Source organism: Papaver somniferum, unplaced genomic scaffold, assembly GCF_003573695.1.
Source record: "Papaver somniferum cultivar HN1 unplaced genomic scaffold, ASM357369v1 unplaced-scaffold_137, whole genome shotgun sequence".
Taxonomy (NCBI): Eukaryota; Viridiplantae; Streptophyta; class Magnoliopsida; order Ranunculales; family Papaveraceae; genus Papaver; species Papaver somniferum.
In genome coordinates, this window is record NW_020622934.1 from 19,054,784 (window position 1) to 19,079,210 (window position 24,427).

Below are 24,427 nucleotides of genomic sequence, written 5' to 3' on the forward strand. Positions count from 1 at the left end.
CTATACCTTGAGCAACAGATTGTTGAAACTGCATAGTGTTACGAGTTAACAAAGCAAGAGACTCTTCTAAACTCATAATCTTCTTATCCGGAGGGTTCTGAAACTGTGTCGGGGCTGAAGGATTCTTAGTATAGCCAAAACCTGGGGGAGACTGAGAGTTACTAGACTGACCTTGATTCTGGCCCTTAGACCAAGAAAGGTTGGGATGGTTTCTCCAGCCAGGATTATAGGTTTCTGAATATGGGTCAAACTTCTGACAGTTATCAAACCTATTGTTATTATAGAGAGCATTGGCTTGTTCTTCAACAGTATTGCCTTCCCAAAAAGGCTCTATTCTACCACTAGTATGACCCACTTCTAAAGCTTCTAACCTTTTTGTTATAGCAGCAATTTTGGCATCTGATTCATAGCTTTCTTCTACCCTATTAACGTTTCCTCTGCCTAGAAGAATTATTTTCTGGGGTACCCTATTACTTTCCCATTGTTGGGTCTTTTCGGCGATTTCATGCAAGTATGTCATCGCATTATCAATTGTTTGGTTTTCAAACCCACCTGTACACATGGACTCTACTGTAGATGTGGTGGGATAATCTAAACCCTCATAAAGGATCTGAACTAACCTAACCTTTTCTAAACCATGATGAGGACATTGGGCTAATAAATCATTGAACCTTTCCAAATACCTATACAAAGATTCTCCCTCCTGTTGTGTAAACGTGCAGATTTGCGTCCTAATAGACGAGGTTTTGTGCCTAGGGAAAAACTTGTTCAAAAAGGCGGATATAAGTTGTTCATAGGTTTCAATTGATTCGGAAGCCAAACTATACAACCACGACTTGGCTTTATCTTTTAAGGAAAAGGGGAATAACCTGAGTTTTAAAGCATCATCATCAAGGTTTCTAATTTTCAGGGTACTACGAATTTCCTCAAAGTCCCTAACATGGAAATAGGGGTTTTCATTTTCTTTTCCTAAAAAGATTGGGAGCAACTGTAAGGTTCCAGGCTTAAGTTCATAATTTGCTTCAGTTTCAGGTAACTTGATACACGAGGGACGAGTAGTCCTAGTAGGATTCAACAAGGCTTTCAAAGTTGCCATTTCTGGCGCTATTGGACTATCTGGGATTTTATCTTCAAACGGACGTTCAAAAACGAAATCTTCACGAATCGGACCCTCTAAATTGAGGTAATCAAGACGCTTAGAACTACTAGGTTTCTCTTTAACAAATCTACCTAGGGCGTCTCTTTTACATTCAGGCATGCAACAAAATAAGGAAGGGAATTCTATGCAAACACAAAACAAGGCCGACTCAACCAAATCAAACCTAAATTTCTAGCAAACAAAAAGCATGATGGCTCCACTTAGATTGTCACTAGACCAGCTTCTATTCTTTAGAAAAGGAACTCGTTACAATCTGAGCAAACCCCTCTGGATTCAATCCGAGTCAAAGTAAGTTGAATCAAGGCGAGGGAAGCTCAGTGGAGCTTTGATACACAAGGCCTCACCGGTTACAAGGCGGCGCAATCACGCATTCAACTCACAGAAACCGTCAAGAACTTCGAAGTATGCTCAAAAGAGTAACCAATATTCTTCGAACGACTTTCCTATCAAGCTCGTTACCCTATAGGTCTCGTTCTAGTCAAAATTTTAGGCTTAGGTTCGCGTTTGGTTTCGTGTTCCTAAGGCGGGCAAGAAGAGAACGGTGATGAAATCCGAAACCTTATCTTGTCTGGCCAGTCCTTTCCCTTTACTAGGAATTAAAAGCAACCGTATTCAAGTCCTCAGCATATATTCACCTTAAGGAATACAGTAAACCCGCTGACAGGGGATTCGCGGGTGTTTCGAAAAACTTACCTCCCGTACCAGACGGGCGAAGAACCGCTGAAGTCGACTCGGGCCACAACTCCTATGTTATGTACGAACCCGAGGGGCCGAGGTGATATCGTAATCACCGTCCTTCCCTGCACACAGTTTGTATTTAAACCAACCCTTCCTTAGGGTTTAAAAATAATAATGTCCAAAGTCCAATGTCCAAGTGTCCAAAAAGAAAAGAAAAATTACAAAAATAGCAAACCCTAATACAGTTCTCTCTCTCTCTTTTTTTTTTTATTTTTTTTAATAAAGAAAAATAAACAAACCCTAAAAAAATAAATAAAAATATCTAAAAAGAAATTGTCTTCTTCTTCGTTCTTTTCGCTTTAATCTTTCGCTCCAAGTCTTTATGCTTTAAGTTTCAGTCCTTACGAAATCACCAAACTCCTTGGCTCAATTCGCTTTATGATCCAAAACCTGTAGACAAAAGATAAATACCCAAAAACGTAAAAAAGAACAAAAATAATAAAAACCTAAAAAATAAAAAAAATAAAAGAAAACTAAGTCTAAAAACCCTAAAAGCAAATCCGCGTCGGCGACGCCAAAAATTGATGTGATTTGTAGATAGTGGTAAAAGTGGTTCGATTCTCAGACTTGCGAAGGATAAAATATAGACTTAAATTCTAAAACTAAAATAGAAAACAACCTAAAAATTGTCACAAACTCAATCAAAGATGATATCAATATTAAAAGAACACTGAGGCTAAGATTCCACTATTTTCCAAGTTCAAAGTGATTTAATCCCAATATTTATATTTATGCAATTTTCTCGTTCAAGTTGATTCTAACTTATTGCAACTAGTAGATTCTCAAAATAGCAAGTGTAAATCCAAAGCATAGAACATCAAAAACCTAGGTCCAAGTATGTTCTATCAAAAGAAATCACAATTGCTTAACAAAGATCATTCAAACAATTTTCAACCAAGGCAAATAATCATAAAATAATTGCAAGTAAATAAATAAAATAGAATATACCACTTCTTGTTGGAAAAATAGCTTCCTCTATCGCCTCAGCAATGGGGTTTAGCTCCTCATATTAATCACTTGCTCAAAATACATGTTTGTTGCTCAAAAGTTGATTAAAGATGAAAAACTATAACACTGGATGTTTGCAACGATGTATTGGCGTTGAAAGACAAAGGACTGACTGTTACAAAGAAGTCACTGTAGCAGCGTTACAAATTTGAGACACTGTTCTTATTTGCAGCGGATGTTCTTCAGCAGCGGCAGCAGTAGAATACGGTTTCCTGCAACTTGATCAATATGGCTCTGTAGGGTTTCTAACTCCTCTGCGACTGCTCCGATAACTTCGTTACCTTTCTTGGGACTTAAACACACCTTTTATACTACTCAGAAACCTAAAAATAACGATTAATTCTCGCTTTTTCTTTACGTGCAAGTCACGTCAATAATCTCTTCTGCCGACTTCCCTAGCCAATTCTGAGCTTTCCCGATTGTCTTAAACTCTTCGTTAGATAGAATACTACCTTAGGAAACAATTTCACGCGTTTAGTCTCCCTGAATTACCAAAAATCAACCCAAACAGAGACCCGTACAAAACTCAAACTCTGTTTCCTTATTTTGGATTATCTAGCCCAATTCGATTGATTCCAGCGCACATACCAAGCCTGTTATGCTCAATCACGTCCAACCCAACAAATTTCAGCGATTGAATCTCTCTAAAACACCATCGAAATCAATCCCCAACTCTGGTTCGTCTGCAACATTTTTTTCCCGCCAATTTCTGAGTTTAAAAACGATGAAGATGACCTCCCCCTATCCTGTGCTGGTCTCCCTTTAGCAGCTGCCTGGAAATGGATGCCCCTTAGTAATTAGGTCACCCCTTATCCAAAGTGAGAGTCTGTATAGTAATTTTCTCTCACAAGCGTAAAAACCACTTTCTTTAGCCAATTTCGCCGCAAAAGCTTATTTCTCCAAAAATACCTACAGGGACATAAAAAGCCATAATAAATATAAAATCGAGCACTAATAATATATACAATTGAGATTATATAAGACACAAAAATGTGCCTATCACTCCGTCTTTTCGCGGATCGACATAAAGATGTTACACAGACAATAAAGGACGACTGGGGACTTCTCGTGGCCAGGATTGCGTCACACAATAAACTTGGATTTGCAACCTGAAATCTAGTTTTGTGGACAGACCCATAAGAGAATGGAGTATGTGGTTGTATCGGACGAGAGCAAAAAAGGGAATGACCAACACTATGGCGTTATATCTTCTACCACCAACACCAGCGGAACCGGAAGCATCCTCTCTGACGTGACGCCTCTTATTACCAGAGCCAGAGCCGCCGCTATCCTAATATTTCTTCGAGCATGACCTCCTCCAATCATCACTAGAGCTGCCACCACTTCTTAGTCAGGACGAGAGACTGGAGGATCCAGAAGAAACCAACCTTCCCATTACCATTGTCGATTTAATGGAGAGACAAGAAGTTATTGACAAAACTCATACGGACATGGCCACAACTCAAGACGATTCCATCAAACTACCTCATGTTAGGAGCCTACTAACTGAAGAACAAATGGCAAATCCCAAGTATTGCCATTACCACATGTTCTTCAATCTAACTACCAGTGAATGCAATGCTCTGAAATGCATCGTCCAAGAAAAGATAGATTCAGGGAATTGCGCCCGTGGACTGGAGGTCCTCCGTATTTTCGTGGATCGGCATAAAGATGTTACACAGACAATAAAGGACGACTGGGGACTTCTCGCATCCAGGATTGCGTCACAAAATAAACTTGGATTTGCAACCTGAAAATCCAATTTTGTGGAGAGACCCCTAAGAGAATGGAGTATGTGGCTGTATAGGACGAGAGCAGAAAAGGGAATGACCAACACTATGGCGTTACATCCTCTACCACCAACACCAGCGGAACCAAAAGAATCCCCTCTGACGTGACTCCTCTTATTACCAGAGCCAGAGCCGCCGCTGTCCTAATATTTCTTCGAGCATGACCTCCTTCAATCATCACCAGAGCTTCCAGCACTTCTTCGTTAGGACGAGAGACTGGAGGAGCCAGAAGAAACCAACCTTCCCATTACCATTATCGATTTAATGGAGAGACAAGAAGTTCTTGCCAAAACTCATACGGACATGGAAACAACTCAGAAGGAGCATCTTCAACGTTTTTCTCCAGAAGCCGCTCCGCTTCAATGTTTCGCTCCAGAAGCCGCTCTGCTTCAACGTTCGCTTCCAAAGTCGCAACATTCTCCCCTGTAGCCGCCACTCCTCCTTGTCAAGGATTTTGCCGTAGCCGCCACTCCTTCCTGCCAAGAATCGTGTCGTAGCAGCCACTCCTTCCTGCCAAGTATCGTGTCGTAGCCGCCACACTCCTACTGTCAAGGATCATGATCGCAGCCAGCCCGGGTTTGTAGTCATGGGCACCTTTTGATCCATACCGCCAAAAGCTCGTGGTCGTGGACAGTTTACTCACTCGTTTGTTGATACCAGCCAGAGCTTCAACATAGCAGCAATTACTACAAAGTCACCAGTAAGGATGTGAGACGCCTATTTCTTTATCATGGTCAACCCACCGACCATACAAGATAGAAACATGTAAACCACACTTGGGGACTGAGGCTCTACACGGAATCCCTTCACTATCAAAGCTCAAAAGACACGGTCAACCAAAAGGTCGTAACCACGACAAGGTCATCTACTCTTCAAGGGTGTAGCTTAAGAATATCATCACCTCTTTGTCTAGAAGGCGCCTGCAACACTTTACAAGGCCGTGACGGATCCCAAGCCCGCTCGGAGAAAACAACCTCAGAAACTAAAGAGGAGTGCGACTGGGGACTGCTCATTGCAGTCCATCCTGACAACCATCAAAGACTCCAAAAGCAAGCCACAGAGATACATTCACATATCCGGACATGCCATCGGATCTAACAGAAGTATAATAGAGGAATGCTCACCGTATCTCGTTCCGTGCAATAGTCCAAGATTCAGAAGATGGTTCAAAGGATGTCGCTTGGAACGAAGTCCTTAAAGACTTGATAGCAGCACATCGGCAACGCAACGTCTCTCAACTCATCTATTTCACCCAATGTCTCTGGAAGATTTCGACCATACAAGCATCCACAGCATATCATCATCGCAATCAGAAAGTCTAGGTACCAAATAACCTAAAGTCAAGGATGAACCAACAACTCAACCACAATCTCCAGGAATAGCCCTGACATTATTTCATCCATCCATCCCAAGAGCACAATGGAGTTTGGTAATTCTGAAATCCACTGGAGAGGTTAGATACTCATTCTTCTGGAGTCAGAACCTTATTACACATTCTGGAGAAGATCGATGGTACTGTTGGGTGGATACATGCGAGAGCACCTACCTTGAGTTCTCCTGGCTTGCCTTGATGTTGATTATAACTATTGGAGATTGCTTTGTTACCATTAATTCTCGCTCTAGCACCGCTAACAAATGACGAAGAGGAGACAGATGCTGCATATGAAAGCACGGAGCCGTACGAACAACAAAAACAGAAGAGGGTCGATACCCCTTTTCATACGAACACAATTTCTAAAGTTTGAACTGAATAAGGATTCCTTATTGCTCCATGAACGATAATAGATGACTAGGCGCACCACATTCATGCTCCATAGCTGAACAAGTAGTGTGCCAATATCTCCGCTCTGTGACCAAACCAGCAGCGCGCCAGCACGAGGAACATCAGTTGCTCAACCTACAACGTTCCATGGCACCAGCACTCCATAGTCAAGCCAACTCTCCATGACTCCAGCACTCCGTGGTCGAGCCAACTCTCCATGGCTCCAACACTCTATGGTTAAGTTAGTGCCAACCCTCCAGCATTCCGTGATCCAGCCAGCAAGCCTTCCAAGTGTCATTTCCACCATTCCATGGACTGAAGCCAGTTTCCACCATTCCACGGACTAAAGCCAGTTTCCATCATTCCATGGACTGATGGCAGTTTCCTTCATTCCATGGACTGAAGGCAGTTTCCACCATTCCATGGAATTAAGCCAGTTTCCACCATTCCTTGGACTGAAGCCAGTTTACACCATTCCCCGGACTGAAGCCAAGCGCTAGCTCCATACGTTCCATGACCTAGCCATCTAGCGCCATCCACCAATCAGTGGACCAATTTGAAGCGCCATCTCTGCTGATCAGTGTCCAGAATTCCAGCGACAATGCCAGCACCCTATGGCAAAGCCGGAAGTACGTCAAGCCGCCAATGCAAGGATCACAGATTCCTCATGCCTCCTGCCAAATGTTAGCCAAATTCTTCCTGGAAATCTCTTCATGACTTGCCCTTTTGATTTTTATCCTTGTATGTCACCATCTTATGCTTACCCCGCAACAATGCCACTGTTACGAGCTAAGTAAGGGACTTAATGTTGATGGTGGTTTTCAGGTCAGGGATAAATTTATAAAAGTCTATCTACCTGACCCGACATCGGATGTAGTAGACATTGATATGTCTATATTCCGCAGGGAATTTGGATAATATATCAAAATCTGATGAGTGCCTATGTCCCTCTTCATATTACAGCCCGTTCGATTGGGAGAATTAGAATCCTAAGAATCCAATTTCTAGGGAATGCGCCCAATTCCTTGAACCGAACGGGGCAAATGAACTCTTTGTAATTGGGAATTTCAAGTCCTAGGAATCCAATTCCCTCCAAAATGATAGATTTCCATTGCATTGGTCCAATGATGCAATGGAATTGGATTCTGGGATAATAACAAAGTTAATTGAATTATCTCAACCGAACATGAATTTTTTGGATTAGAATCAAATTCCTTGGAATCCAATTCCAAGAATTGGATTACCCTGTAATTGAATTCCTATGATTCTAATTCTCCCAGCCGAACGGGCTATTATATTGAAATTCAAGCTTCTAGATGAATTGTCCACTAGTATAGAGCCTAATGAGTGTATAAGCTCCTAGCTGCATTATTCGAAGATGCCGGCGCCTGCTGAGTACTTTTCTTGTGCCTATGTTCCCCGGCATAACCCTTAATATTGGTGTGGCATGACGAATTTGTGTTCACTCGCAGCAGAGTAGCACGGACCTCCAAGTATCAAGGTTAAGACCCTTGAACAAAATACTCAGTCGGAAAGCAAAGAATAAACAGAGCCGCAGAGTAGGAGCAACAACGAGGGAAGCGTGGCCATGCCATAGGCTAGCCGGCGCCACTTGTCCACGCCCCATGATACCCAACCAACCCTTATTCCTTTGTCGGCCAATCAGGTCGTTTTAAACCTTCCACACTCCCAATGAGTTGTGGCTGGGACCATACTTGCCGGCCCTATTCCCCATCAACCAATCAGGTCGCATTAAACCTGCCACGCGCACCAAAAGGGTATTTACGCCCATGCTTGGACGGCTCCATAATTTCATTGACCAATCATGTTACTTTAAACCTGCCACATCATTAAAAGAGGTGGAAATTGTGTCATGAGGTCGCCATACTAAGTTGGCTTCCCAAAACCATGCCAACATGATAACTGCATGCCAAACATGCCAGGCGCACATGCCAAACATCCCAAACGTGCATGCTAAGCGCACATGCCAAAAGCATGCCAATCGCACACGCCAAAAAGGCATGCCAAACGCGCCACTTACCGCGGTAGCATGCCAAAACTTGCCAACCTACTCTCCGTGCGTGACCAGCTTCACAACGGACTTCAATTTGGCTAGCCTGAACCCTAGGCGCGACCATGCTCTAATGGCGGTGGGTGAAACCCTAATTTCTAATCGTGGACCAAAACTATGTCAGCTCGGGCCCGCAACATGCCACAAGACTTAGGAAACCCTAAAAAAGGCGCCACACCATGGCCACTCATGGAAATATTTGTTCCTGTGGTCGTTTCTATATGGTGGCCTACCTATGGCTCCTCCGGCATGACTCTGGCATCGTTTGTATAAAATGCCATGCCGTGGCCACCTACCGCATGTTACATGCCATATATGCTAATTAGGGTTTCGACATTCCAAACCCTAATTTAGGCAACGTTGTCGCGCCAACCGAGCCAAACTATGTTCCACAGAACATGGGGATCAATGTGGCCATTAAAACTGATGTTGCCATGCCACGTTTGAGTCTAACACCAATGTTCCAAAATTTCAGTATCCATGGATACGCCAGGCGCCACTTACACCATCGTGCCGCTAGCATGCACAAACTATGCCAGCCACTCCAGCAACGGAACAACAACCCAAACGTGTGGCACCAGCTCATCAGATGGCTTCAACCCAGAAGGTCACGGCTAAGGTTCCTGTGCAACAACAAGAAACTGGATATACCGCTCCAAACTTCTCGTTCCCGATCGAGAAAGTAATCGAACTCCTGGAAGTATGGATTCAAGACGATGCCATCAAACTACTTCCTGTTAGGCGCCTACCAACTGAAGAACAAATGGAAAATCCCAAGTATTTCCATTATCACAGGTTCGTCAATCATCCTACCAGTGAATGCAATGCTCTGAAACGCATCGTCCAAGAAAAGATAAATTCAGTGAATTGCGCCTGGGGACTGGAGGTCCTCCGTCTTTTCGCGGATCGGTATAAATATGTTACACAGACAATAAAGGACGTCTGGGGACTTCTCGCGGCCAGGATTGCGTCACACAATAAACTTGGATTTGCAACCTGAAATCCAGTTTTGTGGAGAGACCCCTAAGAGAATAGAGTATGTGGCTATATCGGACGAGTGCAAAAAAGGGAATGACCAGCACTATGGCGTTACATCTTCTACCACCAACACCAGCGGAACCGGAAGCATCCCCTCTGACGTGACGCCTCTTATTACCAGAGCCAGAGCCGCCGCTATCCTAATATTTCTTCGAGCATGACCTCCTCTAATCATCAACAGAGCTGCCACCACTTCTTCGTCAGGACGATAGACTGGAGGATCTAGAAGAAACCAACCTTCCCGTTACCATTATCGATTTAATGGAGAGACATGAAGTTCTTGCCAAAAGTCATACGGACATGGCCACAACTCGGAAGGATCCTTTTCAATGTTTTTCTCCAGAAGCCGCTCTGCTTCAACGTTTCGCTCCAGAAACCGCTTCGCTTCAACGTTCGCTCCCGAAGTCGCAACATTCTCCCCTGTATCCGCCATTCCTCCTTGCCAAGGATTTTTCCGTATCCGCCACTCCTTCCTGCCAAGAATCGTGTCCTAGCAGCCACTCCTTCCTGCCAAGTATCGTGTCGTGGCCACCACACTCCCCATGTCAAGGATCGTGATTGCATCCATCCAGGGTTTGTAGTCGTGTCCACCTTTTGATCCATACCGCCGAAAGCTCGTGGTCGTGGACAGTTTACTCGTTCGTTTGTTGATACCAGACAGAGCTTCAACATAGTAACAATTACTACAAAGTCACCAGTACGGATGAAAGATGGGGATATCTTTACAATGTTCAACCCACCGACCATACAAGATAGAAACATGTAAACCACACTTGGGGACTGAGGCTCTACACGGAATCCCTTCACTATCAAAGCTCAAAAGACACGGTCAACCAAAAGGTCATAACCACGACAAGGTCATCTACTTTTCAAGGGTGTAGCGTAAGAATATCATCACCTCAATGTCTAGAAGGCGCCTGCAACACTTTACAAGGACGCGGAGGATCCCAATCCCGCTCGGAGAAAACAACCTCAGAAACTAAAGAGGAGTGCGACTGGGGACTGCTCATTGCAGTCCATCCTGATAACCATCAGAGACTCCAAAAGCAATCCACAGAGATACATTCACATATCCAGCCACGCCATCAGATCTAACAGAAGTGTAACTTGGGACTGCTCACCGTATCCCGTTCCATGCAATAGTCCAAGATTCAGAAGATGGTTCAAAGGATGTCGCTTGGAACGAAGTCCTTAAAGACTTGATAGCAGCACATCGACAACGAAACGTCTCTCAACTCATCTATTTCACCCAATGGCTCCGGAAGATTTCGAACGTACAAGCATCCACAACATATCATCATCGCAATCAGAAAGTCTAGGTACCAAATAACCTAAATTCAAGGATGAACCAACAACACAACCACAATCTCCAAGATTAGCCATGACATTATTTCATCCATCCATCCCAAGAGCGCAATGGAGTTTGGTAAATTTTGAAATCTACTGGAGAGGTTAGATACTCATTCTTCTGGAGTCAGAACCTTATTACACAATCTGGAGAAGATCGATTGTACTGATGGGTGGATACATGCGAGAGCACCTACCTTGAGTTCTCCTGGCTTGCCTTGCTGTTGATTATAACTATTGGAGATTGGTTTGTTACCATTAATACTCACTCTACCACCGCTAACAAATGACGAAGAGGAGCCAGATGCTGCAGATGAAAGCACGAAGCCGGACGAACAACAAAAATAGAAGAGGGTTGATACCCCTTTTCATACGAACACGGTTTCTAAAGTTTGAACAGAATAAGGATTCCTTATTGCTCCATGAACGGGAATAGATGACTAGGCACGCCACACTCATGCTCCATAGCTAAACAAGTAGTGTGCCAATATTTCCGCTCTGTGACCGAACCAGCAGCACGCCAGCACGAGGAACACTTGTTGCTCAACCTACAACGCTCCATGGCACCAGCACTCCGTGGCCAAGCCAACTCTCCATGGCTCCAGCACTCCGTGGTCGAGCCAACTCTCCATGGAACCATCACTCTATGGTTAAGTTAGCGCCAATGCTCCAGCATTCCGTTATCCATCCAGCAAGCCTTTCAAGTGCCATTTCCACCATTCCATGGACTCAAGCCAGTTTCCACCATTCCAGGGACTGAAGCCAGTTTCCATCATTCCATGGACTGAAGTCAATTTCCACCATTCCATGGACTGAAGGCAGTTTCTACCATTCCATGGACTTAAACCAGTTTCCACCATTCCTTGGACTGAAGCCAGTTTACACCATTCCCCGGACTGAAGCCAAGCGTCATCTCCATACGTTCCGTGACCTATCCAGCTAGCGCCATCCACCGATCCATGGACTGAAGCCAAGCGCCATCTCTACCGATCAGTGGCCAGAATTCCAGCGCCAACGCCAGCACCCTAAGGGAAAGCCGAAATTACGCCAAGTCGCCAATACAAGGATCACGGATTCCTCATGCCTCCTGCCAAATGTTAGCTAAATTCTTCCTGGCAATCTCTTCATGACTTGCCCTTTTGATTTTTATCCTTGTCTGTCACCATCTTATGCTTACCCCGCAACAATGCCACTGTTACGAGCTAAGCAGGGGACTTAATGTTGATGGTGGTTTTTAGTTAAGGGATAAATTTGTAAAAGTATATCTACCTGACCCGACATCAGATGTAGTAGACATTGATATGTCTATATTCCGCAGGGAATTTGGATAATATATCAAAATCTGATGAGTGCCTATATCTCTCTTCATATTACATCCCATTCGGTTGGGAGAATTAGAATCCTAAGAATCCAATCTTAGGGAATGCGCCCAATTCCTTGAACCGAACGGGGCAAATGAACTCTTTGTAATTGGGAATTTTAAATCCTAGGAATCCAATTCCCTCCAAAATGATAGATTTCCATTGCATTGGTCCAATGATGCAATGGAATTGGATTCCGGGATAGTAACAAAGTTAATTGAATTATCTCAACCGAACATGAATCTTTTGGATTGGAATCCAATTCCAAGAACTGGATTACCCTATAATTGAATTCCTAGGATTCTAATTCTCCCAACCGAACGGGCTATTATATTGAAACTCAATCTCCTAGATGAATTGTCCACTAGTATAAAGCCTAATGAGTGTATAAGCTCCTAACTGCATTACTCACAGATGCCGGAGCCTCCTGAGTATTTTTCTTGTGGTTATGTTCCCCGGCAGAACCCTTAATATTGGTATGGCATGATGGATTTGTGTTCACTCGCAGCAGAGTAGCACGGACCTCCAAGTACCAAGGTTAAGACCCTTGCACAAAATACTCAGTCAGAAAGCAAAGAATAAACATATCCGCGGAGTAGGAGCAACAACGAGGGAAGCGTCACCATTCCATAGGCTAGACGGCGCCACTTGGACACGCCCCATGCTACCCAACCGACCCTTATTCCTTTGTCGGCCAATCAGGTCGCTTTAAACCTTCCACACTCCCAATGAGTTGTGGCTGGGACCATACTTTCTGGACCTATTCCCCATCAACCAATCAGGTCGCATTAAACCTTCCATGCGCACCAAAAGGGTAGCTACGCCCATGCTTGGCCGGCTCCCTACTTTCATTGACCAATCAGGTTGCTATAAACCTGCCACAGCCTTCAAAGAGGTGTAAATTGTGTCAAGAGGTCTCCATACTAAGTTGGCTTCCCAAAACCATGCCAGGCGCACATGCCAAACGTGCATTCTAAAAGCATGCCAATCGCACACGCCAAACAGGCATGCCAAGTGCGCATGCCAAACGCGCCACTTACCGCGATATCATGCCAAAACTTTCCAACCCACTCTCCATGCATGACCAGCTTCAGAACGGACTTCAATTTGGCTAGCCTGAACCCTAGGCGCGACAATGCTCTAATGGCGGTGGATGACACCCTAATTTCTAATTGTGGCCCAAAATTATATCACCTCGGGCCCGCAACATGCCGCAAGACTTAGGAAACCCTAAAAAAGGCACCACACCATGGCCACTCGTGGAAATATTTGTTCTTGTGGCCGTTTCTACACGGTGTCCTACCTATGGCTCCTACGGCATGACTCTGGCATCGTTTGTATAAAATGCCATGCGGTGGCCACCTACCGCATGCTACATGCCATATATGCTAATTAGGGTTTCGACATGCCAAACCCTAATTTAGGCAAAGTTGTCGCGCTAACCGAGACAAACAATGTTTCACAGGACATGGGGATCAATGTGGCCATTAAAACTGATGTTGCCACACCACGTTTGAGTCTAACACCAACATGCCAAAATTTCAGTGGCCATGGCTACGCCAGGCGCCACTTACACCATCGTGTCGCTGGCATGCACAAACTATGCCAGCCACTCCACCACGCCACTGGCATGCACGAACTATGCCATCCATGCCGCAATACCACCGGCGTGCGCTAAAGGCGCCACTGTACTATTAATCAGGCGCCAACAGAAGGTAGCCATGATCGACGGCTACCCTTCCTCATGAGATGCAATCTCAGCCATCCAAGTACGCCACCGAGCTGGCAGGCTTGTGGCAAGTTTTAGGCGACCAGCCGCCTAAATCTAGTGGCCATGGCTACGCCAGGCGCCACTTGCACCACCGTGCCACTAGCATGCACGAGCCATGCCAGCTATGCCACATTGCCACTGGCGTACACCAAAACGCCACTGCGCCATTATCAGGCGCCAACACAAGGTAACCATAATCGACGGCTACCCTTCCTCATGAGATGCGATCTCAACCATCGAAGTTCGCCATCGAACTGACAGACTTTTGGTAAGTTTTAGGCGACCAGCCAAGACGAGCCTAATAGCAACACATGTTATTTTTCTGCGACAAGCCTCTTGATTTTAACTTGCCACACGTAGCAAAGTGCTACATGTTTTCCACGAAAACACTCGAGACATCAAACATGTCACAAACTGGGGGATGCTCATCAGGGTATTGGTCTGGCGGTTTACAGCATGCGGCGTGCAATACGCCCGTTAAAAGAAAGTGTCATAAAGCGGGGCGGTTAGTAATGGCAAGAAGTAGTGGTGTAAATGGATCCAGCTCCTTCATTATGGAAGAATAATTCCAGATGTTACACGTTACTCTTCCACCACTCAATCGTTTCCACTTTCTATAGACCAGGGTACGTTTTATTACGACTTGTATAAATAGGTTTCACCTATTTCAATCAAAGAACAAGTTTTGGTCAGAGAACAACACGATATCCAGAAATCACCTGATAGCTTTCCATTCTGCTAGCCAGTTCTACTTTCTGATACAAGTCGTAAACAACCATACCTTCAGAATCAACGATTCTGGTCTGAAGACTTTCTTCGATTCCCTCCCTAAGACCAACCCTTCTCCTTCACTTTATGACCGAAGCAAGATTGGAACGACAATTTCTTGGTTCAGGACAGATTTGTACAGATTGATCTCTCGAATCAAAAGTACTCTTGCACTACATTTTTTAGGGTCTCGTTTCTCATCCACACACACAAAATTACCAGAACCAGCAGAAACAGTTTTCACCCACAAACAGCTGTAAACCGCCAGACCAATACCCCAGTAAGTATCCCCCAGTCTGTGACATGTTTGATGTCTCGAATAAACGGGTCAAGTCGTTGGACTTGCACCGGAGAATAACATATGGTGTTATTAGGTGAAACAAATAAGTTGTTTATGAGGCCGACATAAAATATCGTATGTATTTGATGCATGTGAAGCATCGCATTTAAATAGCTCAAATTAATCGATGTGTATGAAGCTTCGTTGTTTTAGAGCTTGATTGAAAAAGTCACAAATAAGCGTCTTAAAGGAGGTAGCATGATCGACCACCTTTGAGTGATCGTTTGGTGGCTCTAGGGACACGCCATCACTTGGTCGATCACTGCTCGTGGAGGAGGGGTGACCGGTGATCATGGCGTCACCCTCCTGACCATCTAGAATCTAATCTAAACCATCCGACCAAGGTAGCAAAGTTGGTCTGACAAGATGATTTGTGGCAGTTGAACGCTGCCGCTGATTATATTTTTAGGGTTTGAAGTTGCACGGCCAACCCCTCTTTGGGCGAGCGTCTGGGACATCGAGCCCTAGTTCAAACAGTCCGGTCGGCCATGTGTAGAGGTGGCTCAACGGTGATCACAATGACATCTTCGGGGTCGCCTGAGATTGAATCTAAGCCGCTCAACTAGGCCGACGAAGATGGATGGTCGCGATTGATTTGCGACATTAGGGCGTTGCCGCAAACGCAATTTTAGGGTTTTCAAAGCAGCGCGTTCACCCTACTTTGGGCGAACAATTTGATGCGCTCTGGTTTTGCAGTGGTCAGGTCGATCGACCAAAGAAGGAGTTGGGCCAATGGTGAATACGTCGGCATCTCTTTGGTCGCTCGAAATGCAATCCAAGCCATCCTACTAGGTAGGCTAAGTTGGACGGACATGGTGCGTTTTGAGACCGTTTTTGTCGGTTTCAATTCGTTTGAGATATTTTATGCAGCGTGAACGCCCATGTTTGGGTCGGCGTTCTAAGCACTTGCGAATGAGTGGAATAAGACTCGATCGACTAGGGAACTAGTGGGCCCGCCGGTGGTCGCTATGGTGATTGCCTAGTTTCGCTAGGAAGAGTCTAAACTTGTTAAATCGCGTGACCGAATCGTGTGGCCGTGATTATTTTTGAGACTGATATGAACAGTCTAGATTTTATTTAAGGAATAAATATGTGCTCGATCACGCTAACTTTAATTAAAAAAGTGTATGAACGCGTTGACCTCCTTGTCGGAGAGCGATGTAGCATGTATGAGTATTTTTTTGCAGATCCCAACACTGGCACTTCGGGAGATTCATGTTACTCTGCTGAGAGTGAGCATTGATCGTCATGTCATGTCAACATTAAGAGTTCGAATGGGAACATAGCACACGTAAATACTAGGAAAGTCATGCATTAGTCAATAATGTTGGCAGAAAATAGAATTCACAGAATATTTGGGATTGCTACTACGCGCACAATTCTGAGTGAATTTCATATTTATACTGAGTTTCTCAATACATACATATATATATATATATATATATATATATATATAAGTAAAAGAGGTTCGAACACTCATTACTTTCAAATGGCCTTTATTCCTTTGCAGGATTACAGCGCTAAATATAGGGTTTTACGACTTTGACCCTGAACTAAAAACCACCATCAACAAAACCTAAAAAAATCTAAAACCTAACCTAAAACAAGTCCGCGTCGGCGGCGCAAAAACTGGTGTAGTTTTTACAGTAGTAAGAAACGCGTTTGATTCTCGGACTTGGGAAGTTGATTTTAGACTTAAATTATAAAATTAATCTTGTGAATAAAACAAAGGATGATGACAATATTGAGAGATTACTGGGAATCAGGATTTCACCAAACTCTAATTCTATGGTTTCAATATTAATTCTTAAACAATTATAGCTCCCAAAACAACAATTATTGACTCTTAATATTTTCCAAGGTAGATTTTATAAAACATTAATTGTAAATGGTAAGCATGAGTTATCAAAACACTAAAGCTAAGCATAACCCATCAAACTAAATGACAACTAATTAATTTAAAATCATAATTCAATTTATATTAATGCAAAAGTCATAAAAATAATTAAATAAAGTTACCACAGTGATGAGAATTGCCTTCCTCCGTCATCCTAGTGATGGGGTTTAGCTCCGCATGGTGAAAACACGCTCAAAATAATGAATCATGGCTCAAAAAAGTGTTTTTATTGAAGAGAATAAATTGTAGTTACAGAAAGCCTTTTGCAAGGAAAACAGTAGTCACTGAATGTCTTAAACAAGTACACACGTAAACGATAAAAGGCTTTTGTAGTTGAATATACGATTGATTCTGCGACAGACTCTGTAGGTCTAATGTTCTTCTTCTTACTTCCTTCCCTAAAAGTACATGACAACTCTGCAACTTTCTGGTCTTCTCTGCAGCCTCTCCCGTAGCTCTGTATTCACCCCCAAACTCTCGACAATCATCTCTTGGAATCGAACATCCTTTATATACATCACTGAAAAGGAGAGGGTACCCTAATATACCTCAAGTTAAAACTTTTCCTACCTATAAGTCCTTTCTCCGAAAGTGATTGTCTATGGACTGAGTCGAGACAATACAACTAATCGGTTCACACTTCGTGTGATCGTCTATGGATACGAGATCGAGACAATCCAACAATGAAGTATGTTACTTGATAAAAAGGTTCGGACTTAACCAAACACAATAGGATTCACTTATCAAGTAATTGGAATTAACGTTTGTGTAATTTACTTTAATTATAATAAAACAATTATAATGCGAAAATATAAAGTAAATGACACAACAAGCTTTTGTTAACGAGGAAACCTCAAATGCAGAAAAACCCCGGGACCTTGTCCAGAATTGAATACTCTCAGGATTAAGCCGTTACACAAAATTACACCTAACTTCGTATAGTTGAGACCAAGCAATTAAACCTGTAGTTTACCTAGTTCCGTCTGTATTCCCACGCCTCCAACTTATAAATAAGTCACGTACTTGGAACAATTCATTTGGTTCGTATTCCAAACAGTGAAGGAACAACAAATCTGTTTGGTATCAACTCTCTTCAACCAAGTGATATGAGTCGGACAAAGGCTCTTCCGTTTATCTTAATATAAATTCCTTCGTCAAGTCCTTAGATCTATCTTATGTTCAATTACCGAAGTAATCGTTTAAGATTAAGTCAATCAACACTCTTAATACAAAGAATTGTGTTTATGCCGATCTACTCAATTAATCAATCCAATCTACCACAAGGATAAACCGATTATTAATTGGATCCTTTGGGTGAATCTTATATCATAAGAGAAGATTCCCAAGCATAAACAAACTAGGTGCAATCATATTTCAACCACCGTTAGTCAACCAAATCAATCGAAAACAAAAGGTAAACCGCAATTATCTAGTTTCCCACTAACGGTACACGCTAGAGCTTCTCGATCCCAAAGAAGACTTTAAACTGAGTGGCCGTAAGAGATTTCGCCTAATTAGGTTACTCTCCTCTCCGAATAGGCGGTTACACCAGTAACAACAAAAGAGGAATTATGTTGTTACGAAGGATTTGTTTGCTAGAAAGGAAACCTTCAGGTATTTATAGACAAGGAAGTTTGGACACCAAGGAATTTCCAAAACCGAAAATATTCTCAAGATATTCATTAAAGCACAAATTCGGTTTCCATAATTCCTGGAAATGCTCTATCCAAAAATAATGGTCGAAATCTCTCGGAAAATCTAATTAGTAAATGCACATTACTAATTCTTATATTTCCCTACAAAATGAAATTAATAACCTGAACTAAAATATTCTTAACTTACTTATATTTCGATCCTGGGATTCTCTTCCCTTAGCTATTAAGGAATAACAATTAAAGAAATAAGCATTCATAGCACGTGTTCAAAGTATGTCGACATCCTTACTTTGTAAGTTCGCTTTCACACTTACAACCTTAAAAACGGTTTGCCACACTTCTAAACAAGTTTAGAATTGGTTCATCTGACTTTCAAGAACTATGCGATTGATCAAACAAACATTCATTCACAATCATGGGTTTAACGGTTCTACCAAAACAAGTTTCGGTTCTACCTCCATGTGAGTATTGTGCATAGTCACACTAGCTTTCCAAAATTCGGTTGACTAGGTACTAGGATCGGTTCCCCACATATATATGGTATCTAACTTATATGTGTTTCACATGTCCATAGGATCGGTTCCCCTTTGCCTAAAAACGTGTTGCACATGTTCATAGGATCGGTTCCCCTTTCTGCTGTAAACCTTGATGCACCCCATCCAAGGATCGGTTCCCCTTTGTGATGTACTGCACCTCTTACTAGGATCAGTTCCCCTTTCCCAAATTTGGTCAGACACAACACAAACCTGATCATACCATCTCAGGTGATTACTTAAGATCAGTTTCACTAATAAAATCATACCAATACATAAGTCAGGGCTTTTTGAATAGTTCTACCAAGAATACAACAAGTTGTGAGCGGTTATACTCAATCATACATATTGGTTGTTCATAAGATATGCAATGAATAACAAAACCAATAACACCTGGCAATTCCCTTTTCGGCTCACAAACAAGTTTATGAACTTACTTCCTTAGAACACATGTAAACATTGTTCCCTAGGATGAAATCCTCACCTCATACCCATGCATAATCACAATAACATTCAAATGATTATGGCGATGTCTTATCTACAAAGTTTAGTGGTTAAGCAATAAAACTCTTATTGTATTCCTTAATACTATGTCTATCTAGAGTTCAAGTATGCTTCGCAGTTATGTTTTCAATATGCACGACTTGAAAGATACGTTAGGGAATGAAACAGTTCAAGTCAAATATCACTAACCTCAAGTGGAAGGATGATTGTTTTCGTTGTATCTCCTTGCTTCTTCACATCTTCAAGACTTCTCAATACTTGTAATGTCTCATATCCTAATACTTTCAAGCTAACCTATACGAAGTTGACCCTAGTACATAATCAAGCGACTCTTAACATGTGTTTTGATTCACTAAAATATGACAACCAAACTTGACATACCAATGCTTGGTGGGTTCAACCGAGCAATGCTCTAAAAATCACCAGAACCTCCAAATCCCGAGAATCTCTTTGTAATAACTCCTTTTTCTTCTCTGCATGTTATCAGTGATTCTTTTCTCTCTGCTTCATTTTCTATGCATCTGTTGCCTTTCAAACTCGCAGGTAGGTCGGGAAAGATACTTACAATGACTACAAGTGCACAGTGCCAATTGTGTAAGGTGCAAATACAGGTCGATCCTCATGGACAAGGTGGGTGTAGAATGGATTCCAAAGTCTCACTACAACTGATTTCAAACTAAGTAGTAACTAAAAAGGGTTGTTTTGTGTGTCGATACGACAAGATATTTGATAGTAACTGAAAAATTAGAGTAGAATGTAAAGCAAGAAGTAAGAACAGATTGTAAACAAAGGATAGAGAACACTAGGGAAATTTAATCCACCTCCTAACCCTATGCTAAGGCAGTACTAATTAATAATATGTTCTTGTTCCTTTCCAGGGAAGACTCCAATGGGTGATTTATCAACTATTCTCACTAACTCATCTCTAGTATAAGATGTCTTCTTACGGTACAACCTATCACAGGCTCATTCGATCAAAAAGCTAACTAATCCTTCTTACATCAATTAAGCAGAGATATTCTTCCAGAGAGGTCTTTAATGGATTATTTATCAACCAATCTCTCTAACTCACCCCTGGTATAAGATGTCTTCTTACATTACAACCTATCACAGGCTCATTTGGTCTATTAGCTAACTATCAATCCTAAATCAATTTAAGCACATCAAGAACAACAACATGAACATGAATTATCTCAACATGTGATTAAGGGTTTCATCTAAACCTTATCAGATGAATTTAGAACAAGATGATTAAAACACAAATTATATTATGAAAACTAGCAATTGATCCAACTAAATTTGGATGATTTGTTACAGATAAGCAAGCCTCTATTTATACACAAAACTCCTCAATTCTTCTTCAATTCGACAATTAATAAAAGCCAAATTCACCAACAATAATCCATTGACTTTCTCTTCTTTCAATTTCTATGCAACTTCATTAAATCGATGTTCCCCCAATTGTACAGCTAACCCTAACTCTACCTCTTTAAATCTTATCTTCTAGGGTTACTGTTCTTGATAAGAATAGAGATAAGGTAGAGAGAGATTGAGAATTAAAAGTTAATGGAGATGAAGTTGTACTCAGTGTACGGAGGAGAAGGGGTAATGGAGTTAACGGAGGAAGACGCAAGTGGTGCTGGTTCAGCAAACGGAAGAGAAGAGAAATGAATTTGGGGTTGGGTTCTGTTCGACGGGAGGAGAAAAGAGATGTGTTTTCGATGCTGAGCAGTCCCATCAAATGTTGATGTTTTGAGAGGATGAGCTGTAGGATGATAGGCAGCTATAGCGAATCTGACGGTTCAAATTTGTAACAGGTTTGGATATTGGGTTTTGATTTGAGTTCTCTATCAAGCCCACTTCTGGCGTAGCTCTTGCAAGCGGATTGCGGGAGAGTTGCAAGCGGATTTCGGCTGTTCTTTACGCGATATTCGTTCGCGCTTCACGGTTTTCTCGTGGGAACCTTGTACTGTCTCTCTTCCGATTGTTGCTAGCCACCATTCCCATGTTCTTTTGGATTCTCAAATCATCCAGGCTTTATTTAGTACCTAAAAACACAAAATTAATTAGTAAACATATTTATTCTTGAAAACAATGAAAATACAGAATTTGGGATCATATATGATTTTAAAGCACAAAAGATGAGATAATTGCCAATAAAAAGGTGTAGAAATACGCAATATTTGGCACTCATCACCCGCTAGTTGACTTATCCAAATCTTCAGGGAGATATTCTCCATCTTATTCTCCACATTATTTCCTCTTCCAACTGAAAATGGAGATCTCCTCTTTCCCTGTATTTTCTCTTCATCACACGTATTATAGAGTCCGAGTAGTCAATTCTTTCCCAACTTGATAGCAGAAAATCTACAGAGAATATATTCTCTCTTAACCATCACGTATCGTCCAAATATAAACTAAGAAACCCGAGATATATTTGCTTTCCCTGTTTTATTTCCTCTCGGTTTTTTTTCCTATTTTTCCGAACCTAAACTCATTACAAATCCTGTGTTACGTTAACAGGGCCGGACCAAATCAAATCCGTGAAAAAATCCGGGTAAGTCCCACTCAAATCTTGTTAAGCAAATTACGCAGGTGAGAAGCCGGCTTTCCCGCCAAATATCTTCTTTGAACGATGAAGATGGGTGCCCCCTATCCTCTGTTGGGGTGTCGATAGCATGTGGGGACCCCTTATCGGATGAAGTGGCCCTTATCAGCTGACCTGAGGTGCCTTTAGTAATTCCAGTAGTTCCCTATCTTCGGGTGCTTTTAGTGATTTTCTCGAAGGGGTCCAAAATGCCATTTTTCGAGCTAATTTCGCCGCAAAAGCTTATTTTTCCAAAAACACCTACAAAGACATAAAAATCCAAAATAAATGCAAAATCGAGCACTAACAATACATATAATTGAGACCAAATAGACATGTAAATGCGTCTATCACCTAGTCCAGATTTGAACACCACAATGTATTAAGCCGCTACAGACACTAGCCTACTACAAGTTAACTTCGAACTGGAATGTAGTTGAGCCCTAACCAAGTCTCACACTGATTAAGGTACAGTCGCGTTCCTTATGCCTCTGAATCCAAGCAGGACTCTACACACTTGATTCCCTTAGATGATCTCACCCACAACTAAGAGTTGCTACGACCCAAAGTCGAACACTTTATAAATAAATCTGTCTCCCACAGAAAAGTATATTATGATAGATAAATATGTCTCCTACAGAAGTACCTATGAATTTTTTGTTCTATATTTTGATAAATCAAGGTGAACACGAACAAATTGATAATACGGTCTTATATACCCGAAGAACAACCTAGAAATATCAATCACCTCACAATAACTTAACTATATGGTGGTAGAAGAAGTTATTGTGGAATCACAAAGAATGAGACGAAGAGCTTTGAGATTACTTTTTATATCTTACCTATCGGAGATAAATCTCAAGCCATTCTTAGAGAAGATAGTACTCAATACGATAGAACAAGTAAGATCAGAACACACAACTACAGAGAAAATACTTGGGGTCTGGCTTCAGAATCCCAATGAAATCTTCAAGTTGTTAACCTATAATGGTTTTAGGAAAAACCTAGGTTAAAGGAGAATTGACTCTAGTATGCAACTAGTATCACACATAAGCGTGGGGATTAGGTTTTCCAGTTGCTAGAGTTCTCTATTATATAGTCTTCAAATCAGGGTTTGATAGCTTAGAAACAAAGCAATCAATATTCACTGTTAGATGAAAACATAATTTAAGATTCAAGCTAAGTTTTCTTAAAACCAAAGCAATATATCTTCACCATTATATGGTCTTAGCTTGTGACACACAAATGAAATATACCTTCAGTTATGGGTAACCGTACCTAAACGTGTATATTGAGTTGGCTCAACAATAGTTAACGGAAGTTAACCATATGAGCACTTTTGTATTAACCACATTCATCTAGCGCTTCTAGACCAAATGATAATCAATTGAATCTAATTGTGTTACTCATAGAGTTTTTCAATTGTTTATATTCTCTTAGAAGTATACAAGACACAATTAAAGCAAAATCGAATTTGATTCAAGAGAATCAATTCATGAACATTTAGCCACACTTTACAAAGATTGCATTCCTTAATATATAAATGTATTTGTTCATGAGTATGAAATCATACTTAACCGATTTAAGAACATAACCAACTAAGTTTGCAAACGGGTACGCAAACTTAAGTTCCGGACTTTTGGTCTTGTCCGATAGTTCGCAAACGGGTACAAATAATGTTGTTCCGGACCTCAACTCAGGTAATTAAAATCGTTCGCATACTGGTATGCGAACTTGGTTCCCGGACTTTGACAATAAAACCGTTCGCATACCGGTATGCAAGCTTGGTTCCCGGACCTGAATCATACCATAAGAATTTGCATACTGGTATGCATACTGTGCTATATACATACAATGGTTAATTGTTATAAACTCTCATTTCAATCATTGAAACATCCTTAGAAGACGACAACGGATGTCTCACACATACCATTAGCTTATAAGTAATTTTCAAGTGATCGAATGATCAATACGAAACATTCCGAGTCGATATCAAATGACTGTCTCACACAAATCACGTAAAATGTTTCAAGGAAATTTTCACATGATCATCTTTTGACTTAATATTTAGTTTCCAACAAAAGAAAAAGCTTTCCAA

At 41.8% G+C, this 24,427-nt stretch overlaps 1 pseudogene; it reads left to right on the plus strand.

Annotated features, from left to right (window-relative positions):
- Positions 1-632: 632 nt before the first annotated feature.
- On the plus strand, positions 633-732 carry LOC113335060 (annotated as a pseudogene).
- The last annotated feature ends 23,695 nt before the right edge of the window (positions 733-24,427 follow it).